This window comes from Geotrypetes seraphini, chromosome 5 (genome assembly GCF_902459505.1).
Source record: "Geotrypetes seraphini chromosome 5, aGeoSer1.1, whole genome shotgun sequence".
NCBI lineage: Eukaryota > Metazoa > Chordata > Amphibia > Gymnophiona > Dermophiidae > Geotrypetes > Geotrypetes seraphini.
This window is the reverse complement of record NC_047088.1, coordinates 153,677,570-153,697,193: the sequence shown is the minus strand read 5'-3', so window position 1 is coordinate 153,697,193 and position 19,624 is coordinate 153,677,570. Positions and strand designations below refer to the sequence as shown.

General features: G+C 42.2%; 1 protein-coding gene across 2 annotated transcripts in view; it reads right to left on the bottom strand.

Annotated features, from left to right (window-relative positions):
* Positions 1-19,624, bottom strand: part of VPS8 (VPS8 subunit of CORVET complex) — a 755,312-nt gene that overhangs the window by 718,289 nt on the left and 17,399 nt on the right. The gene's annotated exons all lie outside the window — the stretch shown is intronic.

The window sequence follows — 19,624 nt, the reverse complement described above, 5'->3', positions numbered from 1 at the left end:
TAACTCCAGCAACAAAGAGCCCCCTGTCTTCTTCCACCCTCCCACTACCTGTCAGGGAGTCCAGAATCTGTACAAGGCCCAGCACTGGTGCTAGCTTAACTGATGCAGAGCCTTCTATCCGCTTGTGAGGCCCTGTTGGTACCACCCCTCTAACACAAATGTGTCAAAAGTGGGTGGAGCCGACAGGGCCTTCCTGAGCACATGGACATGAAGGCTCTTTGTTGAAGTTAGCGCCAGTGCCGACGAAGGAGAGAGGGAGCGTAAACTTGGCCAGAGGTGGAGAAAAATGCCTGTACCTTGGTGTGGTATACAGACCTCCGAGACAATCGGAGGAAAAGGACGCAGAATTAATTGAAAACATTGAGAATATCACCTTACGGGGGGAGGCTGTTCTATTAGGAGACTTCAACATGCCTGATGTGGACTGGAACACACTATCAGCGACAACTTGTGATAGCAAGAGGATATTAACGTCCATGAAGGGAGTAAGGCTCAAACAAATGGTACTAGAGCCCACTAGGGCCCAGGCCATCCTGGACCTGGTACTTACGAATGGGGAAAGCGTCTCGGACGCCTCGGTGGGAGAGACGCTAGCCACCAGTGACCATAACATGGTATGGTTTAACCTTAAGAAAGGCTTCCCTAGATCACAAACAAAAACAAGGGTACTCAATTTCAGGGGCACTGACTTTGCACGCATGGGAGATTTCGTCTACCAGACGCTGCAGGTTCAAGAAGTAACTGATAATGTGGAAACTATGTGGACAACCTTGAAATCGATCCTTCATGAGGCAACTATCCGCTACATAAAATCGGTAACCAAACAACAAAGAAAAAGGAAACCCCAATGGTTCACAGATGAGGTATCATACCTCGTCAAGGAGAAGAAAAGAGCATTTCTATCATACAAACGCATGGGGGAAAAAGAAGCAAACGTTGAATACAGGCCAAAGTGTGCAGCGGTCAAAACAGCAGTCAGGGAGGCCAAACTTTGTATGGAAGAAACTCTAGCGAAGAACATCAAGAAAGGGGACAAATCCTTCTTCAGATACATTAGCGACAGGAAAAAGAACACAAACGGGATAGTACGCCTTAGAACGCCAGATGGGAATTATGTGGAAACTGACTCCGATAAAGCCAAACTACTGAATGATTACTTCTGTTCAGTCTTTACCTGCGAGGCACCAGGGCACGGGCCTCAGCTGGATGCAAAGCAAAGCATGGATGACCCATTTCAGAAGTTTGAGTTCACACCAGCTGATGTTTACAAAGAATTGTCAAGACTCAAGGTGAACAAAGCCATGGGACCGGACAATCTGCACCCAAGAGTGCTCAGAGAGCTATGCAAAGTTTTGGCGGAACCGTTAGCCATGCTCTTCAATCTCTCCCTAAGTACGGGGAGAGTCCCCCTGGACTGGAAAACTGCCAATGTTGTTCCTCTGCACAAAAAGGGTTGCAGAGCGGAGGCTGCAAATTACAGACCAGTAAGTCTCACATCAATAGTGTGTAAACTCATGGAAACTCTACTTAAAGGGAAATTAGACACGATATTGGATGAGGGGAATCTGAGGGATCCCTGTCAACATGGATTCACTAGGGGCAGGTCATGCCAATCCAATCTTATCAGCTTCTTTGACTGGGTGACAGGAAAGCTAGACTCGGGAAAGTCTCTGGACATAGTGTACTTGGATTTCAGTAAAGCGTTTGACAGTGTCCCACACCGTAGACTATTAAACAAGATGAAATCGATGGGGTTAGGTGAGAAACTAATGGCATGGGTCAATGATTGGCTGAGTGGAAGACTTCAGAGGGTAGTGGTCAATGGCACCCTCTCTAAGACATCGGAGGTGACTAGCAGAGTGCCGCAGGGCTCAGTCCTGGGACCATCCCTTTTTAACATATTCATAAGGGACTTGACCCGAGGGCTTCAGGGAAAAGTAGCGCTGTTTGCCGACGACGCCAAACTGTGCAATATAGTAGGTGAAAGCGATCTCACGGATGGTATGGCGCAGGATCTGATCAAGTTGGAAAACTGGTCCTCGACATGGCAGCTAGGCTTCAACGCAAAGAAGTGTAAGGTGATGCATCTCGGCAGCAGAAATCCATGCAGAACATACACCTTGAATGGAGAAACACTAGCTACGACCTCAGAAGAACGGGACTTGGCAGTAATCATCAGTGCAGACATGAAGGCTGCCAAACAAGTAGAGAAGGCCTCATCCAAGGCAAGGCGGATGATGGGATGTATCAATAGAAGCTTCGTCAGCCGTAAACCTGAAGTCATAATGCCACTGTACAGAACCATGGTGAGACCTCATCTGGAGTACTGTGTGCAATTCTGGAGGCCACATTACCGTAAAGATGTACTTCGAGCTGAGTCGGTCCAGCGAATGGCCACTAGGATGGTCTCCGGACTCAAGGGTCTCTCATACGAGGAAAGACTGGGCAAGTTGCAGCTCTACTCTCTAGAGGAGCGCAGGGAGAGGGGTGACATGATTGAGACATTTAAGTACGTCACAGGTCGTGTCGAGGTGGAAAACGACATATTCTTTCCTAAGGGACCTTCAGTCACAAGGGGGCACCCGCTCAAACTCAGAGGAGGGAGATTTGGTGGTGACACCAGGAAGTATTTCTTTACAGAAAGGGTGGTGGATCACTGGAACAAACTACCGGTGCAGGTGATCAAGGCCACTAGCGTGCTCGACTTTAAGACTAAATGGGACATCCAGTGGGATCTCTACGTGGGTCGAGCAGCACTCTGACTTAATGGGGTGGGACAGTGGAGTGGGCAGACTTGATGGGCTATAGCCCTTTTCTGCCGTCATCTTTCTATGTTTCTATGTTTCTATGATTGAGGGATGTGGGGAAATGGAGAAAATTGGTAAGGCTGGCTGTTTGGCTAGCTGGTTGGATGAATGTGGAGTAATGCTGGACATGGATGGAGGAGAGAGGATATGCTTCTTATGGGATTGAGAGGAAGGGAAGAAAGAGGAGGAAATGCACATGGATGGAAAAGAGGGAAGGGGAACTGAAGAGAAAGGGAAGATTTGCACATGGATGAAGAGGAAAAGAAAAGGTGCACATGGATAAAGTGGGATGGAAGGAAACAGAGAGAGGAGATGCACATGGCTGGAAGGGAAAAGGAAGAGGAGAAAAGATGCATGTGGATGGAGGAAGGGAGGGGCATGAACTTGGGACATAGAAGGGAGGGAGAATAGAAAGGGAAAATTGTTGGGCATGAGTGTGTGAGTGAGAGGAAAAGAGATGGTGCAAATGGGGAAAGGAAGAAAGAGGAAAATTGTTAGGCACAGAGAGAAGGAAGAGTGAGGTAGAGATGCATGGGGAAGAGAAGGACGAGAGGGAGAAATGTTGGATACTTGACTTGAAGAAGTTGAAAACACTGCTCTACACCACCCACTTGCCTTTAATACATCCATACTCCTAACCATAGTTCTCAATTCAGACACCCCATTATCCTTCCACCTACACATAGCCTTACCACAAAAGCCTTACACATAGCCTTACCACAAAGACAAGCAACCACAAAACCTCCACCTGCCCAAATATATTACAATGACATGCCCTACCTATTGTGTATTATTGTGCTCAGTGCCAGCACTGGGTCTCTCCCCCTCTCCCGCATAAGTCGCACAGCTGGAGGAGGAGGAATTAAACTGCTGCACAATGGGTCACTTCCTCCTCCACTGATGGCTTAGATCAGATTACATGAACTGCAGTTGTCCCACAGTAGCATAATCTCCTGTGGATTTAACAGAGGGATGCTACTGCAAACTCTGACAATCCCCAGTGGGCCTCATTGGTTCACATTCACACAAACTTTAGCTTTCAGTTCCAGCTGAACATGTTCAGACAGTTTTGGTAGCAGGAAAATAGCAGGCTCCCTCTAAGGCAGTGGTCTCAAACTCAAACCCTTTGCAAGGCCACATTTTGGATTTGTAGGTACTTGGAGGGCCTCAGAAAAAAATAGTTAATGTCTTAGAAAAGAAATGACAATTTTGCATGAGGTAACACTCTACAGTAGTTTATAAATCTTTCCTTTTGACTAAGGGCTCCTTTTACGAAGGTGCGCTTGGGTTTTTAGCGCACGCACAAAATTACCTAATCTACCGCCTCCTAAAAAGGAGGCGGTAGTGGCTAGCGTGCTTGGGAATTTAACACATGCTATTGCACGCGTTAAGGCCCTAGCGCACCTTTGTAAAAGGAGCCCTAAGTCTTAATAATAATAAAATTTATAGCTAGACACATATGATTCAGAAACTGTTTTATTTTACTTTTGTGATTATGATAAACATACTGAGGGCCTCAAAATAGTACCTGGCGGGCCCCATGTGGCCCCCGGACCATGAGTTTGAGACCACTGCACTAGGGTTACCATATGGCTTCAGAAAAAGGAGGACGGATTGAGACATCCGGGTTTTACTTCCATTGCTTTTAATGCAAGTAAAATCCAGATGTCTCAATCCAATCTCCTTACTTCCATTGCTTTTAGTGGAAGTAAAACACAGGACTTGCGAGAGCTGCCGGCAGCCATTTGTAAAGCGACACAGGCCCAAGCAGAAGCGTGTAAAGCTTGGGCCTGACGTCCACGCTCCTGACTCGTGCACCTGCTGCCCGGAAATAGTAAGGAGCCGTCGAGGGAGGGAGGGAGGGAAGAAATAAAGGTACAGGGTTTAAAAAAAAAAAAAAAAAAAGGTACAAGGGGTATGATTAAAAAGGTACAAGGGGAGGATGATTAAAAAGGTACAAGGGGAGGATGATTAAAGGTATGGGGGGTGATTAAAAAAGGTACTGGGGGTATGTGGGGGGATGGGGATTATTTAAGGTACTGGGGGGTACGTGGGGGATATGGGGCCTGCCTGCCTGTCACTAGGCCACTAGGCAGGCCTGCCTGCTCTGTCCCAGCCTACCACTAGACCACCAGAGGGGGGGACAGGGTACAGAGCCTGGCAGGGAGGGGGGACAGGGTGCAGAGCCTGGCAAGGAGTATGGAGTTGGATACAGAGCCTGGCAGGGAGAATTTGGTTCAGAATCCTCTAAATCTAGGGTGCGTTTTATGAAACGAAAAATACGGTAAGTGCTATTATTTGTCTATATCTGTATGCTTATTTGTATGCACTTTTTGTTCAGCTTGGAAAATTAGTAAAGATTTTAAAAAGAATTATCTAAGAGGCATGTAAATAGAGCAAATATGGTACACATTGCTAGAGCAATTAGGATGCATGTAATTATAGTTTACTTAGTTGAAACGGTTAACCCATTTGGGAGGGTGTAAATATAGCATACTTAGCACACATATATAATAGTGTAATAATGCAACAATCACAGGGAAATCCATCCAAATCTGTATTACAGATATCTTTGTAAATCGCTCTAAATTGACTCCCCAGTCATTGGTAGTGGTATAGAAGCTCCCAATAAAGATAAAATTTCAGTTTTGGTCAGCCTCTAGCACAGGGCTGCCCAAGTCCGGTCCTCGAGATCTACTGGTAGGCCAGGTTTTCAGGATATCCACAATGAATATGCATAAGATAGAGATTTGCATACCAAGAAGGCAGTGCAGGCAAATCTCTCTCATGCATATTCATTGTAGATATCCTGAAAACCTGGCCTGCCAGTAGATCTCGAGGACTGGACTTGGGCAGCCCTGCTCTAGTACAAACACCAACCCCCACACATCTCTTCTACAACTCTATGTTGAAATTCTTTAATCCAGGCCACTGCAAGTGGCCACTACTTGTAACAGAAATCAACAGCTCCAAGTATAAACATATCTAGGATTACCATATTTTGGACTACAAAAGAATATGTGACACAATAAGTTCAGGACCCAACCTTGTTATTTCAGGGACCTCAAAACATGAACATAAACATGTCAGCCTGTCTGAGCTAGCACTAGAGAAAAAGCAAGATAGAATCCAAAGATCCTGCAGTCACCTCTTGAAATAACCCATCCAAATGAATGGAGTTCACAAAACATATGAAAGAACTGCATTTTTCACAAGTTATTATTACCAATAAGAAAAAAGGCTTTACGTTAATATCGCTGACAACTTGATGTTAGAGATAGCACAGTTACTTACCGTAACAGGTGTTATCCAGGGACAGCAGGCAGATATTCTTGACTGATGGGTGACGGCACCGACGGAGCCCCGGTACGGACAATTTTAGAGTGATTGCACTCTAAGAACTTGGAAAGTTCTTGCAGGCCGCACCGTGCACGCGCGAGTGCCTTCCCGCCCGATGGAGGCCCACGGTCTCCAGTTAGGATAAGCCAGCTAAGAAGCCAACCCGGGGAGGTGGGTGGGACGCAAGAATATCTGCCTGCTGTCCCCGGATAACACCTGTTACGGTAAGTAACTGTGCTTTATCCCAGGACAAGCAGGCAGCATATTCTTGACTGATGGGTGACCTCCAAGCTAACAAAACATAGTAACATAGTAACATAGTAGATGACGGCAGATAAAGACCCGAATGGTCCATCCAGTCTGCCCAACCTGATTCAATTTAAAATTTTTTTTTTTTTTTTTTTTTTTTTTTTTTTCTTCTTAGCTATTTCTGGGCGAGAATCCAAAGCTTTACCCGGTACTGTGCTTGGGTTCCAACTGCCGAAATCTCTGTTAAGACTTACTCCAGCCCATCTACACCCTCCCAGCCATTGAAGCCCTCCCCTGCCCATCCTCCTCCAAACGGCCATACACAGACACAGACCGTACAAGTCTGCCCAGTAACTGGCCTAGTTCAATCTTTAATATTATTTTCTGATTCTAAATCTTCTGTGTTCATCCCACGCTTCTTTGAACTCAGTCACAGTTTTACTCTCCACCACCTCTCCCGGGAGTGCATTCCAGGCATCCACCACCCTCTCCGTAAAGTAGAATTTCCTAACATTGCCCCTGAATCTACCACCCCTCAACCTCAAATTATGTCCTCTGGTTTTACCATTTTCCTTTCTCTGGAAAAGATTTTGTTCTACGTTAATACCCTTTAAGTATTTGAACGTCTGAATCATATCTCCCCTGTCTCTCCTTTCCTCTAGGGTATACATATTCAGGGCTTCCAGTCTCTCCTCATATGTCTTCTGGTGCAAGCCTCCTATCATTTTCGTCGCCCTCCTCTGGACCGCCTCAAGTCTTCTTACGTCTTTCGCCAGATACGGTCTCCAAAACTGAACACAATACTCCAAGTGGGGCCTCACCAATGACCTGTACAGGGGCATCAACACCTTCTTTCTTCTACTGACTACGCCTCTCTTTATACAGCCCAGAATCCTTCTGGCAGCAGCCACTGCCTTGTCACACTGTTTTTTCGCCTTTAGATCTTCGGACACTATCACCCCGAGGTCCCTCTCCCCGTCCGTGCATATCAGCTTCTCTCCTCCCAGCATATACGGTTCCTTACTATTATTAATCCCCAAATGCATTACTCTGCATTTCTTTGCATTGAATTTTAGTTGCCAGGCATTAGACCATTCCTCTAACTTTTGCAGATCCTTTTTCATATTTTCCACTCCCTCTTCGGTGTCTACTCTGTTACAAATCTTGGTATCATCTGCAAAAAGGCACACTTTTCCTTCTAACCCTTCAGCAATGTCACTTACATACATATTGAACAGGATTGGCCCCAGCACCGAACCCTGAGGGACTCCACTAGTCACCTTTCCTTCCTTCGAGCGACTTCCATTAACCACCACCCTCTGGCGTCTGTCCGACAGCCAGTTTCTGACCCAGTTCACCACTTTGGGTCCTAACTTTAGCCCTTCAAGTTTGTTCAACAGCCAAAAAGAGGGATGGAGGGAAGGTTGGCCATTAGGAAAACAAATTTTGCAAAACAGATTGGCCGAAGTGTCCATCCCGTCTGGAGAAAGCATCCAGACAATAGTGAGATGTAAAAGTATGAACTGAGGACCAAGTAGCAGCCTTGCAGATTTCCTCAATAGGAGTTGAACGGAGGAAAGCTACAGATGCTGCCATAGCTCGAACTCTATGGGCCGTGACAGAACCTTCCAGTGTCAGTCCGGCCTGAGCATAACAGAATGAAATGCACGCTGCAAGCCAATTTGACAGCGTACGTTTAGAAACAGGACGGCCCAATTTATTCGGATCAAAGGACAGAAAGAGTTGGGGAGATGATCTGTGGGGCTTAGTACGCTCTAAATAGTAAGCTAGAGCCCGCTTACAGTCCAAAGTATGCAGAACCTGTTCTCCAGAATGAGAGTGAGGTTTCGGAAAGAAGACAGGCAGAACAATGGATTGGTTGAGATGGAATTCCGAGACAACCTTAGGGAGAAACTTTGGATGTGTACGCAGAACCACCTTGTCATGATGAAAGACTGTAAAAGATGGATCCGCAACAAGTGCATGTAGCTCACTGACCCTCCTGGCAGAGGTAAGGGCAATAAGGAAGAGCACTTTCCAAGTGAGGAACTTGAAAGAAGTTGTAGCCAGAGGTTCAAACGGAGGCTTCATTAAGGCGGAGAGAACCACATTGAGATCCCAGACTACAGGAGGGGCCTTAAGAGGTGGTTTCACATTGAAAAGACCCCGCATGAATCTGGAAACCAAAGGATGAGCTGAGAGAAGTTTCCCATGAACTGGCTCATGAAAAGCAGCAATAGCACTGAGGTGGACTCTGATGGAAGTAGACTTGAGACCAGAGTCAGACAAAGAAAGAAGGTAATCCAGGGACGTAGGATTATGATGATGGAGAAGACACCAGGAAGAAAATCGTGTCCACTTCTGATGGTAACATTGCAGAGTGGCCGGTTTCCTGGAGGCATCCAGAATAGAACGAACGGGCTGAGATAACAGAGTATCACTTGAAGTCAGTCCGAGAGATACCAAACTGTCAGGTGTAGAGACTGGAGGTTGGGATGCAGAAGGGTCTCCTGATGCTGTGTAAGTAGAGAAGGAAACAATGGAAGAAGAATAGGCTCCCTGGAACTGAGTTGAAGTAGAAGGGAGAACCAATGTTGCCTGGGCCACCGTGGAGCGATGAGAATCATGGTGGCTTGTTCCCTCTTGAGCTTGAACAAGGTTCGCAACATGAGAGGAAGCGGAGGGAAAGCATACAGGAACAGATTGGACCAATCCAGGAGAAATGCATCCGCTGCCAGACGGTGAGGAGAGTAGAGTCTGGAGCAGAAGAGGGGCAGCTGGTGATTGTGAGGAGCTGCAAAGAGGTCTATCTGAGGAGTGCCCCACCGAGCGAAGATGGACTATAGAGTTAAAGGATCGAGTGTCCACTCGTGAGGCTGGAGAATTCTTCTGAGCTTGTCCGCTAAGGAATTCTGTTCCCCCTGAATGTAGATAGCTTTCAGGAATAGTTGGTGATCTGTGGCCCAAGCCCAAATCTTCTGGGCTTCCTGGCACAAGAGGCGAGATCCTGTCCCACCCTGTTTGTTGATGTAGTACATTGCAACTTGATTGTCTGTGCACAGCAGGAGGACTTGAGGAAAGAGAAGATATTGGAAGGCCTTGAGGGCATAAAACATCGCTCTGAGTTCCAGGAAATTGATGTGATGCTTCATTTCCTGGGCTGTCCAAAGTCCTTGAGTTTGGAACTCGTTCAAATGAGCTCCCCAGGCATAAGGGGAGGCGTCGGTGGTGATGACAAGTTGAAGAGGAGGTAGATGGAACAGAAGACCTCTGGAGAGATTTGAGGATATCAACCACCATTGTAGAGACTGACGAAGAGATGATGTCACAGATATGTGTCGTGAGCAAGGATCCGTTGCTTGGGACCACTGGATAGCTAGGGTCCACTGAGGAGTGCGCAGGTGAAGACGTGGGAAGGGTGTGGCATGAACTGCGGAGGCCATGTGACCCAAGAGTATCATCATTTGCTTGGCAGAGATGGAACTTTGTGGGAGTACCTGCTGACATAGAGATTGAAGAGTTTGAAGACGGTTGGACGGCAGGAACGCTCTCATGAAGACTGTGTCCAGCACCGCTCCAATGAATTGAAGTCTCTGAGTGGGGATGAGATGAGATTTGGGAAGATTGATCTCGAACCCCAGAAGTTGTATGGTTTGGTTGGTGGCCAGGAGCACTGTCTGAGATGAATTGGCCTTGATTAACCAATCGTCCAAGTAAGGAAAGACCTGAAGGTGGTGAGAGCGTAGAAAGGCAGCCACCACAATCAGACATTTGGTGAACACTCTCGGAGAGGAGGCAAGACCGAAGGGCAGCACCTTGTATTGGTAATGACAATGATTGATCATGAAGCGGAGGTACTGTCTGGAGGCCAGATTAACGGGTACATGAGTGTATGCCTCTTTGAGATCGAGGGAGCATAGCCAGTCGCCTTGATGGAGAAGAGGATAAAGAGTTGCCAGAGAAAGCATTTTGAATTTCTCCTTGACCAAGCATTTGTTGAGATCGCGAAGATCTAGGATGGGTCTGAGATCCCCTGTTTTTTTGGGGACCAGAAAATAACGGGAGTAGAATCCCTGCCCCTTCTGATCTAGAGGAACTTCCTCTATGGCGTTCAGAAGGAGGAGGGTTTGAACCTCCTGAAGAAGGAGAGAAGACTGAGAGGTGTTCAAAGCAGACTCTTTTGGCAGACTTTGAGCAGAAAGTGTCTGAAAGTTGAGAGAGTAGCCGTGGCGGATGATGTTGAGGACCCACTGATCCGATGTGATGTTCTCCCAACGGCTGATGTAACAAGAAAGACGTCCTCCTATGGGTCGAGGGAGATGGGTAGATGGTGGAATATTGGCTATGCTTTGGAGAACCACGTCAAAAGGGTTGGGTAGACTTTTGTGGTGGAGGAGGCTTCACCTGTTGCTGCTGGGCTGGTCTAGGAGGTTGTCGCTGTTGTTGGCGCTGACATCTAGGCTGTTGAGTATCCGGTGGCAAGGGACGAGCAGCATAGCAGCGCTGGTAGGCGGATTGTTGGCGAAAAGGCCGAGCAGGTGGAGTCTTTTTCTTAGTCTTCAGGAGAGTATCCCACCGAGTCTCATGGGCAGACAGTTTTTGTGTAGTGGAATCCATGGACTCTCCAAAGAGCTCATCACCTAAACAGGGAGTATTTGCTAGGCGGTCCTGATGATTTACATCGAGCTCCGAGACTCTGAGCCATGCCAACCGACACATGGCAACAGACATAGCCGTGGCTCTAGACGTCAATTCAAAAGTGTCATAAATTGACCTAACTAGGAATTTTCGTAACTGGAGAAGAGAGGAAGAACAGGCATGAAAAGCAGATTTTTTGCGGTCAGGGAGGTACTTTTCAAAAGCAGCCATGTTTTGTATGAGGTGCTTTAAATAAAAGGAAAAATGAAAAGCATAATTCCCTGACCTATTGGCTAACATGGCATTTTGATATAAACATTTGCCAAATTTGTCCATGGCCTTTCCTTCTCTGCCAGGAGGGACTGAGGCATACACACTAGCTCCCGCTGATTTCTTAAGAGTGGATTCTACCAAAAGAGACTCATGCGGGAGCTGAGGTTTGTCAAAACCAGGAATGGGGAGAACTTTGTACAAGGAGTCCAATTTACGAGGAGCTCCTGGTACAGTCAGGGGAGTCTCCAGATTTTTATAAAAGGTCTCCCGTAAGATGTCATGGAGAGGAAGTTTGAGAAATTCCCTTGGAGGCTGGTCAAAGTCCAGAGCATCAAGGAAAGCCTTGGATTTCTTAGACTCAGCCTCCAAGGGAATAGAAAGAGATTCACACATCTCTTTTAAGAAAGAGGTAAAGGATGTGGAATCCTGTTTAGAAGAGGGATCTGCAACAAGTTGATCCTCTTCATCAGAGGAACACTCACCCTCAGACAGAAAGGGCTCTTCGGAGTCACCCCACAAATCAGGGTCCCTAATATGAGAGCCACGGTCTCGAGACTCCGGAGTGGAGGGTTCCAGGTGTCGGGATTTGCGCGCCGACTTACCCGACCTCATAGACACGGTACCGGGAGATGTTACATGCTGTGTCGGCACCGAAGTCTGCACCGCCTGGTGTTGAGCTCTCGGTTCCGGTGCTAAGATTGGCATCGAAGTCGATGAAGCAGTGTGGACCGGTACCGACAAAGTGGATGCCGATAAAAGAGGGCGCTCCACTGTCGGTACCGGTGGCTCAGACCGGACAGGGACTGGAAGGCTCGGTGTCAAAAGTGCGGGAAGGAGTTGTTGCAACTGTTCCTTAAGTTGCACTTGCAGGACAGCAGCAATCCGCTCGTCCAGCGAAGGCACCGGTACCGCCTTTTTCTTCTGCGGTACCTGCGGTGCCGCTCTACGCCCCGAGGATGAGGAACCCAATGTCGAGGGGCTCACCTCAATAGGGGCGAATCGCTTCCGTGGGCGCCTCGAGGTCGGCAGGACTGGACTCGCTGCTACTGAGACCGGAGGACGCTCCAACGGGGAAGACTTCTTAGCCGGCTTACCTGCGGGATGCGACGCCGGCGTGGTATCGCGCGGTTTCGACGAAGTAGGTGCCGACTGAGATGGGGCCGATGTCGGTGCCGGTGCTGCGGAATTAGACATCTCGGCGCCAAATAATAACCGCTGTTGGATCTGGCGGTTTTTTAGAGTTCTCTTTTTTAAAGTCGCACAGTGGGTGCAGGTGGACGCTCGGTGGTCAGGACCAAGACACTGCAGACACCAGTTGTGCGGATCTGTGAGTGAAATTGTTCGAGCGCACCGCTGGCACTTCTTAAACCCGGGTTGAGGGGGCATGAAGGTAAAAACGGCTTCTGCCAAATCGAAGGCCAAGGCCAAGGCCTCGATGTTGGCAACAGGCCCCGCCGAGGCGAAACCGAAAAAATGAAAAAGAAAACAAAATTTGTTTTTTGTTTTTTTTTTTAAACAAAGAAAAGAAAGAAAAAAAAGGAAATAATATTTCCGAACAAGTTTACGCGAGTGGGAAGGCGATAAGGAACAAAAGTTTTCAACAGCCGTTGAAACGTGCGTCTTCTTAGCTCCGCGGAAACTAAGAAACTGGGGACCGCGCGCCTCCGTCGGGCGGGAAGGCGCGTGCGCGGTGCGGCCTGCTAGAACTTTCCAAGTTCTTAGAGTGCAATCACTCTAAAATTGTCCGTACCGGGGCTCCGTCGGTGCCGTCACCCATCAGTCAAGAATATGCTGCCAGGGGGCGTGGCTTGGACGCGTACTTGGATGGTTGGATAAACGAGTAGCTCCTCATATACAAGCATATATATAAGAATTTCTACCAAATATTTTAAAGAAATTAAGATATATATTGAAACATGGCTTCAACTAAACAAAATAAAGCTGATTTGGGAGCCGGAACATCGGGAAGCAATAAGAGGTCGAAACCTGAGCCAGGTACACCCTCTAAAACCCCATTACCAACAGAAAAAAATCTGGACGTTATGGAAGAACTAAGACAAATAAAAGAAATTGTCTTAGATAGTAACAAAAAATTACAAAAAGCAATGGAAGATGCTGCAATCCTTACTAAAAGAGTGGACATCACAGAAAATAGAATTTCAACATTGGAAGATATTACAGAACAATTAAATATAGATATGAACCACAGCAAAATCATATGGAAAGAAACAACAGAGATAAAAAAAAATCTTGAAGATAGCCGGAATCGTGAAAGACGGAATAATTTAAGAATAATCGGATTACCTGAAGGTGTGGAAAAAAATGATCCGATTGCATTTCTTGAAAAATTTCTACCTAAAATATTACCACTGAAATTTAAAACGGAACTAGAAATTGAAAGAGCTCATAGGATTCCAACACAAAGAAATAACACTCAAACAGGTCCAAGAACTTTAATTTTCAGACTCTTAAGACATCAACAAGCAATTGAAATATGTCAAACAGCCAAGGAAATCAAAAACCTCAAATGCCAAGACTCAAAAATATACATTATCCCGGACTTCGCAAAAGAAACAGCAACAAGAAGAAAGCAATTCTTAGACATGAGACCACAACTAAGATCGCTAGGAGCTAGATTTGGGCTCCTTTACCCGGCGATTATGAAGGTTACCATTGCTAACAAAACGCAAAACTTTACGGATCCAAAAAAACTACAGGAATTTATGAATCAACTTGAGCAACCAATGACAATCTAAATAATATTTAATGGGTTCATACCAATGACTAATGATCAATTTGTGAAAACTTTGACTTATATATAATATATTTCATATGATTTTCAATATAAGAACTTTTTGAAAACATCGGTTAAAGATTTAGATCTTTCAAAGCAACGGAAAAAGAACACACAAGGATCGAATTAAAGATTTAAACAACTTGCAACATTCTCCATGGATAACAAGAAAACTGAAGAAACACAGAAAAACTCTAGAATTCTTATCAGAACAAATAGAATAACTTACATGCAGGAACGAAATGAACTGAAACCCGTCTCCGAATTCAAATGATGACGAAGAAAGTTTTTTCAAACAAACTTAAATATGTACTGATTGGTTGGAAAAGATTGAAGGCGGAGTAATGGTGAGAAGGAGAATCATCCTTCAATCACAGAGAAGATTATAAAAAAGACGAAGTGATTGGTTTGCTAGACTTCCTGTTGAATGGAAGGCGGTACTTCCGGTTTAAATTTTGCGTTTCAGATACATTACAATGCGTTTCAAATACGATATGTATCTGAAACGCAGAATTTGCCTGAAAAGTTTTTTAATATATATATCTCAAATTTTATGTTTCTTCTTTATAGACAATCGCTTTTTTTATTAAGTAGAATCTGAGTACCCACAATTTGTTCAACCTGGCAATCCTCTACCGGAGTTGTGATGAGAGTTTTTGGCACAGGATTCCACTCTCGTCTGCATAGACCTCAGGTACTTTAAAATCATAGGTGTTTGGAGAGTGTGCTGTTGGGACAGTCCTTACAACAATGGGGTAATGACGGGGTGAGGAAATTTATTTCCTGAAGGAAGGGGACAAATTCGTCTTTGTGTCATATCTAATATGAACTAGGGTCCAGGCACATGAATAGAACACTGATGGGATTATTAACTTCTCTTATATGGCATTTGACACGGAGAAGACGATTCTCTTGTGAATCATAGGAAAATATTGAGCATAAGAGATGAGAAAATACCTGTGCTGGAGACTCTTATTAAAACTGTAACTGAAAGGTTTTGTTTTTTTTTTTATATATATATATATATAAATATATATTCCATGTTCTCAGATATGAGTGATGTAATATAGTCATTCTTATAGATTTAAAGACATACAAATATAGAAAATAATCTTTCAATATATAAGAATGACAAAAAAAATTTCTTTACTTATTCTTATAATGAATAATACAATAAGACAAAATATACAGATATAGAGAAAAGATGGTAGTACTTTAGATAAATTATTAATAGCTTGAGGGAGTTATATAAATCTAACCTCAAACTGCGTATCCAAGTTTTCGTAATTAATAAGGGGGGGAAGGGAGGGATAAAAGGGATGGGAGGGAATAAAAAGGAGATATATAAGGTAATTATGGGTATAAAGGAAAGAAGAGATATGAAATATTTAAAACAATGGGAAAATATACATAATTTAATACCTGAAAAATTAAAAAGTTAAATGGATATTAAAATTATGTCTTTAAATGTTAACGGTCTAAATCATATGATAAAAAGGAAAAAAGCACTATCATTTTTAAAAAGGCAAGATGCAGATATATGCCTTATACAAGAGACCCACCTCTCACATATAGAATCTAATAAGCTAGAAGGAGGCTGGGTCAAACATTGTTTTTTCTCACCAGCTATAGGGAAAAAAGCGGGTGTTGCTATTTTAATTAATAAAAAATGCTCTGCTTCATTTAAACTAAAAGCTTCAGATATTCATGGAAGATGGATAATGGTGGAAATGAATATGGGAAATACTACCATGACGTTAATTAATATATACGCCCCTAATTCGAACCAAAATGAATTCTTTAAAACTCTTCAACAACTGATCATACCACTGGCTACTTCAAATCTTATAGTAGCAGGGGATTTCAATGCTGTAATGGATCCTTTATTAGACAAAAACCCAAGTAGAGTTATGAAATCTATGGGACTAGATAATTTGATTCAATCTTGCGATTTAACAGATATATGGAGAATACTTCATTTTGATGGTCGGGAATTTTCTTTCTGTTCTCATGTTCATAATTCCTTTTCAAGAATAGATTATATCTTTACTTCAAATCATCTTGCACATCAAGTGACACAAGCAGCCATTGATCCAATTATTATATCTGATCATGGTGGAGTGTGGATCAAAATTAAAACTACAAATCAAAATAATAACAGACCAATTTGGAAACTGGATAATACACTGTTGGTTGACCAAAACTTTTGTGAAAATCTTCTAACAAAAATGAAAGAATTTTTTCAAATAAATGATAAAGATGATATTAACAGAGAAACTTTATGGGATGCTTTTAAGGCATCAATTAGAGGACAAATAATTTCTTATTCGGCTTTTCTAAAAAAACAAATTAAAAAACAATTTTTAATCTTAGAAAAAGAGATTAAAAATTTAGAATCAAAACTTATAGAAAAATGGGAATATTCTATTCAACAAGAATTATTAAAATTAAAAGGTAAATATAATGAGATCTCATCTAAGATGATTAGGAAAGATTTATTTTCTCAACAAACGTTGTATTATGGTAATTCAAATAAATCAGGAAGAATTTTGGCAAATTATCTTAAAGCGAAAAAAAGAAAAACAAAATTAATAGCAATAAAAGATGAAAATGGAAATACATATACACAAATTGAACCTATTTTAAAACAATTCCTAAAATTTTATAAATCTCTTTATTCTTCCGAAAATTATTTAAATAAAGAAAAAGATGGTTCTGAATTTTTAAAAAAGTTAGAGGGTCCAAAAATTCCTGAACATATAAAACGAAGCTTAGAAGAACCAATATCACTAAAAGAATTAGGAACAGCATTGAAGTCCCTTAGAGTTGGATCCGCTCCAGGTGGTGATGGATATACAGTGGAATTTTATAAAACATTTCAAAATTTTTTATTACCCTATTTATTAAATCTTTATCAATACCAACTCAATAAAGGTTGTATTAAAGGCACTATAGCAGAATCTTTAACTATTGTTTTGCCAAAGTCCAATAAAGATCCCACTTTGGTCTCAAACTATAGACCAATATCTTTAATAAATGTAGATGGGAAATTATTAGCAAAAATACTTGCGCTAAGATTAGCTAAAGCTCTTCCCCATATAATAGGTATGCATCAAACAGGATTCGTTGCTCAAAGACATTCATCTCACAATACCAGATTAACATTCCATATGTTATATTTAACAAAGAAGATGAATGAACCTACTTTTGCAATTTCATTAGATGCAGAAAAGGCCTTTGATAGAGTAGAATGGCCTTTTATGTATCAGGCAATGGAATGGTTTGGTATAGGTCCTGGATTTATTCAAATGATACAAACAATGTATAGCTCCCCTTCTGCTAGATTATATATTAACAATACGTTTTCAGAAAAATTTAATCTACAGAGAGGAGTTAGACAAGGATGTCCCTTGTCCCCTTTGCTGTTTGATATTGTTTTAGAACCCTTAATATTAGCCATCCAACAAGCTAAGGAGATACAGGGTATACCTCATTCAGATAAAGAATATAAGATATCTGCTTATGCAGATGATTTATTACTATATTTGAAGAATCCAGAATCCACCATTCCACATCTACTTGAATTGATTGAGAAATTTGGAAATTTTTCAGGATATAAAATTAATTGGAATAAATCAGAAATTCTTCCACTAAATATACACTGTACAAAAGGTTTATTTGATACATTCCCCTTTGTTTGGAAGGAAGAATATATAAAATACCTTGGAATTTTGATAACAAAAACAGTAGACGAAACAATGAAAATGAATGAAAAATGTTTATTACAAAAAGTAATAGAAATGTGTGAGCAATGGAATCCTTTGCATTTATCTTGGTGGGGAAGAGTACAAACTGTAAAAATGATGATTTTACCTGTAGTATGTTACCAAATGGGGATGATACCAGTTTTCTTTCAAGATTCGTTTTATACAAAAATAAATAGGATTTTGACAAAATTTATATGGCTTAATAAAAAACCAAGAATTGCTCTAGTGTCATTACAAAAACCAATTAAGGAGGGAGGGGTAAATTTTCCCAACTTTTATAGGTATCATCAAGCCTATATCTTACGTCATGGTATGTATTGGATCCTCCCAGAACCCACAGATAATATTCCAGACTGGTTTTGGCTGGAATGGAGGCTTATGTTTCCATTACGTCTTAATCATGTAATTAGTATCAAATTGCCAAGGTTATACAAAGATCATAAAATATTTATGGATACCTGGAAAACTTTAAAATACATAAGTAATCTTACTCAAATTCCAATTACTAAATCAACCAATCAAACTATATGGCTAAATCCCAAGATCAAAATTGGCGGTTTCAAAGTCATCTGGAAATATTGGATGATAGCAGGCATTCGTACTTTGGATGATGTAATTAAAAATGATAAATTGCTGGAGTTTTCACAATTGCAACAGAAATTTGGTCTCAATAAAACACAATATTTTAAATGGTTGCAATTGAAGCAATCTATTCAGAAAGGGTTCCCTGAATGGAAAGACCTTGCTAAATATCATAGTTTGGAATTCTTATGTTTCCAGATGGACTCAATAGGTCATAAAGCCGCACAGTGGTATAAATTAATATCCGGATATATAAATAAAAAACCAAAAAATGGTCTTAGAGACATTTGGAGCATTGAGATAAAACACCAAATTAGTGCATCTCAATGGCCACGACTTTGGTCTTGGAGGCTAAAATGTACGGTGTCAGCATCTATGAGACAAACTTGGTTTTTTCTTCTTCATAGAGCTTTTTGGACCCCTGTTCGTTTACAAAAAATAGATAGTTCAAGATCTAATAGATGCTGGCATTGTTATATTGAAATTGGGACATTAGACCATCTTTTATTCTTTTGTCCATTTATCCTATCATTCTGGAAATCAATTTGGCCCCAAATTAATAGAATGTTAGAAAATCCGGTAGCCTTGACATATGATACTATTTTATTTGGAACAACCATGAGAGCAAAAAGCCAAATTTCATCTAGTAATAACAAACTTTTATTTATTTTAACTGGAATTGCAATACAACAAATTACAGCCAATTGGAAACAACATGATAGATTGAATTATATGTTCTGGTGGAATTCGGTATGCCACATATACAAAATGGAACTCGCTATTGCAACACACAAAGGATACATGAATAAATTTCAAAAAATATGGGGACCATTAACAGATTTTTGTAAGGAAGGATAATTTTTCCTATAAATAAAACTTGGAAATATATGAAGACCGTTAACATGATTTCTCTAATGAAAAATCATCTTTTCCCATGATAAGATATTTGAAAAGAGGGGAACGGGGTGGGCTTTTCAATTCTGATTATTACATACTAAAATAATATTTAAAGAATGTACAATAAAATTGATTTATGTATTATTGGTTGGGAAGGAGGGAGGGACAGGGGATTATTATATTAATGTTAAAATTGATATTAATATATGAGTTAGTCAAGTGTGTATTCAAGTTTCTATTGAGTTTATTTATAACACTTGTTGTAACACAAAAAATGA